Here is a 4,344-nt window from a genome sequence, read left to right as displayed (position 1 = left end):
TTTTGATGGTTTCAAATATTATTATTATATGTATAGTTATTTCCTAACACTTTTTGGAAGATTTATTTTTGCTCTAGGTGTGTACTAATATCTCAAGAAAGTCAAACTCCAGACTACAAAGACTTCAAATCAAATTCAGCATAAGATATTTTGTGAATTTAAAATTTGTACTTTTCTTTTAATTAAAATTTGAGAGGGAGTGATTGTAATTGAGTGAATAAATACACATACACTTAAGGAGATCATGAAAATTTATACTGTTCGTACGGGATGATCAAGTCATATAACTCCTCTAAAGAGCAATGGCACGAACAAGGAGAATGAAAATTTTTCTAAGTCCTAATCGTCCAGTACGAAGTCAAAATCGTCCCAGGACGAATTGCTCTCGGGAAAATTTTTGTTCAGACGAATTTCATAATTGTGCTAGGACGAATTGGTCTCAGGAAAAATTTCATCCCAGACGAAGTCCAAATCGTCCCAGGATGAATTGCTCTCGGGAAAATTTTCGTTCAGACGAATTTCATAATTGTGCCAGAACGATTTGCTCTTGGGAAAAATTTTGTCCGGATGAAGTCATGTTCGTCCTAGGACGAAGTGAACCGACTTATCAAAAGTTGGTTACGTCCTGCAATTTTTGGGAACCAACCTATGGTATAACCGTTCTTACCGGACGAACCGAGTTCGTACAGGACAAAGATCGTGTACGAACATAGTTCGTACCCATATACATTAGGATCGTTTCCATCACTTTAAGTAAAATGGTCCAGGACAATGCACGATCGTACTGGATGATCCATTTTGCGCTGACTTGAATTTTTGTAATTTTTGGACGGTTTTTCTTGTCTTTCATATAAATAGTCCAACTTAAACTACAACCCTATCTTTTTTTCCACTGATCTTCGTGCCTATTGAAAGAAGAGTCAAGGAGAGAGTGTGAGAGAGTGTTCAAAGGAGGATTCTTACTACCGGAGCGAGAAGGCTTCACTTGGTGGTCTAAAGTAAGAGTCTCAACTTTTAATTTATGATTACTTCACTCTTTTTTTTTTCCTTCTAGATTTCTTTTGAGAATATCTATTAGAAGATCCGGTTCTCTGCCGACACTTAGAGAGTGTGAACAGCCGAAGGGTTCTCTGGCCACACTAGGAGAGTGAGAAAGGACGAAGAGTTCTCTGCCCACACTTGGAGAGTATAAAAGGATGACGGGTTCTCTGCCCTCGCTTAGAGAGTGTAAAAGGATGACGGTTCTCTGCCGCACTAGATAGTGGTGGAAGAGAGTTTTTGTAAGAGCTTCTCCGCCTTGCTGTGGGTGCAAAAGGAGAGTCACTATTGGTATTAGTGCAATACTCGAAGGGTGCCTCCGGGGAGTGGATGTAGGTCTGGTTTTGATCGAACCACTATAAATCTGGTGTTCTTTACTTTTCTATTTTTTTTTTATTTTAATGTTTACAACTTGTGGTTCAAAAATTTTTTTCTAGAAAAATTTACTAAAATTAGTTTTCGTTTCCTAATTTTAAAAGAGGTTAATTTTTTTTTTAATTACCAATTTACCCCCCCCCCCCCCATTTCCCCCCCCCCCCCCGCTTGGTTAGCCGTGGGACACAAGCTTAGGTTTAACAACCTAATTCATAGTGAACAAGTTTAAACAAGTGGTATCAGAATTTTGTTTCAAAATCATAAGTTTAGACTACTTTTTTATTAACGTAGATGGCAACATTTGAGAATCGAAACACACCTGAGGGTTACTCTATAACTAGACCTCCACTGTTTGATAATATACCTTTTGATTTTTGGAAAACACATATGTTTATATTTTACAGTCACTTTATTATCGTATTTGGATCTTAGTTCAGGAAGGATATACAAAACCAACTAGACTAGTTGATGGAGTTAGAGTTGAAACACCTTTTGCAGACTGGATAGTAGCGTGACATAGCACAACTAAACGCCAAATGCTTGAATAGTTTCTTTTGTGTAAAATCGGATGACTATATGCGAGTTTTCACTTGTAAAAGTGGAAAGGATATATGGGAAAGACTATGTATAACATATGAGGGGACTAATGAGGTTAAGCAATCTAGACTTAATATCTTGTTGCATGATTATGAATTGTTTTGCTTGAAATCTAATGAATCCTTTTTGATATGTACACAAGATTCACACAAATTGTCACCTCTTTGCATACACTTGGTAAGGAACTAACAAATGCTGAAAAGGTTAATATAATTTTTTTGTTGTTTACCTAATGCTTATGATGCTAAAATTACTACAATTACAGAGTCTAAGGATTTAAATATTTACTCTATTGATAATCTTCTTGGTTCGCTTATTGCTTACGAGCAAGGAGTTAGCTAAAGAAAGGTTGATGTAGGTGAACCACAAAGGGAGAAGACATAGCACTGAATGTGGAAGAGTCTGAGAGTGAACACTCACAATCTGAGGATGAAGAAGACATCACATTGATGACTAGACAATTCAGAAGCTTTCTGAAGAGGAAACAAAAGAAATGTCAGCAATAGAATAGAGGTAAATTCAATAGAAATGCCAAGATTTCAAATGATGTTATTTACTATGAGTGCAGGAAACCTGGACATATAAAGATGAATTGCCCTAAACTCAAATCCAATCCTAGCAAGGAGAAGGTAGAAGAGAAACCAACTATAAAAAAGGGCAGGAAGAAGTTTCAAAGATCTTTCTAGACGGACTCAACTTCAGATTCATCAGAGACTGAAAAAGAAGAGGAAGTCACTAATCTATGTTTAATGGCTGACAGTCTTGACCAGTCAGATCAAGAAGAGGTATGTGACTTAACTTATGATGAATTTTTTTAAGTTTCTTAACACATACATGATGCATATAGAAAGATGAAGAAAATGCATGCTAGTCTAAGTCTAGAATTTGAAAAAAATTAAAAATGATCATGAAATCCTTAGGAAAGATCATGCCTTAATTAACAACAACCACATGAAATTACTTGATGAGTTTGATGACTTGAATAAAAATTATGGAAATTTAAAATTATCCTATGCAGAACTTGAAAAGGAATTTAAGGATTTTAAGGATGAATCTGAGAGCAAATTATATTGAATCAATTATACAAATAGGATTTTGGAAGATATGAATTCATACTATAAATTGAAGATAAAAGCTCTCACGGATAATAGGATACCCCCACACTTAAAAATTTTACTAATCCTATTTTTTATCCTAAATTTATGCAATTCTTGAAAAGACAAATAAATAGTAGAAGACTTAGGAATTCATTTCCAAAAGTAAAATGTAATAATTGTGGATTGTTTGGTCATATAGCTCACACGTGTACTTTGAAGATGAAAACTTATTTGATGTGGAAACCTAAGATGCATTAACCTAGACATATCATACATGCATCTGATTATAAATTGTCAAAAGGTGAACCTAAACTTATTTGGGTTCCTAGGTCTAACGTTTAATAACTTGCAGGTTCGCTCTCACACAAGACCTCGTGAGAGCATATGGTACCTAGACAGCGGATGTTCAAAGCATATGACTGGAGATACTACACAATTCATATCGCTGGAAGCCAGGAATGGAGGCAAGGTTACACATAGAGATAACACCACAAGGAAGGTGGTTGGATTAGGTATGATTGAAAATCTAAAGAAATTTTACATTGAAAATGTTTTATTAGTAGAAGGCTTAAAACATAACTTGTTAAGTATAAGTCAGCTATGTGATAAAGGTTACTATGTTAAATTTTTCCTTACTAGCTGCATATTAAGCATAAATGGAATTGATGTTTTGAATGGAAAAAGGATAAATAATGTTTATATGCTAAATTTGAATTGTATTCAAATTCCTACTACTTTTTGTTTAAAAACTGTATCTGATGAATCATGGCTTTGGCATAGGAGGCTTTATCATTCTATCATGAAAAACCTTAGAAGGATTACCCAAAAGAACTTAGTGAGAGGTATACCAAAACTAGACTTTAAGGACCACCTTTATGATGCATGTCAATTAGGAAAGTAAGTGAAGTCCTCTTTTCAGTCCAATAAGGATCTTAGAACTAGTAAACTATTGGAAATTTTACATATGGATCTTTTTGGACCAGTTGGAACTGTAAGTCTAGGAGGGAAAGTATATGGATTTGTGATTGTGGATGATTAATCAAGATTCACACGGGTCAGATTTCAATTTCATAAGAGTGAATCATTTGAGGAATTTAGAAATTTTTCGACTTGGATTCAAAGAAAACTTGGGTATGAAATCATTACTATACGAAGTGATCATGGTGGAGAATTTAAAAATGAAAGATTTGAGGATTTTTGTAAAGAAAATAGAATTGATCATAATTTTTCTGCACCT

This window comes from Dendrobium catenatum, unplaced genomic scaffold (assembly GCF_001605985.2).
Source record: "Dendrobium catenatum unplaced genomic scaffold, ASM160598v2 fragScaff_scaffold_1260, whole genome shotgun sequence".
In the NCBI taxonomy this organism is placed as follows: Eukaryota; Viridiplantae; Streptophyta; class Magnoliopsida; order Asparagales; family Orchidaceae; genus Dendrobium; species Dendrobium catenatum.
Note: the sequence above shows the minus strand (reverse complement) of the source record.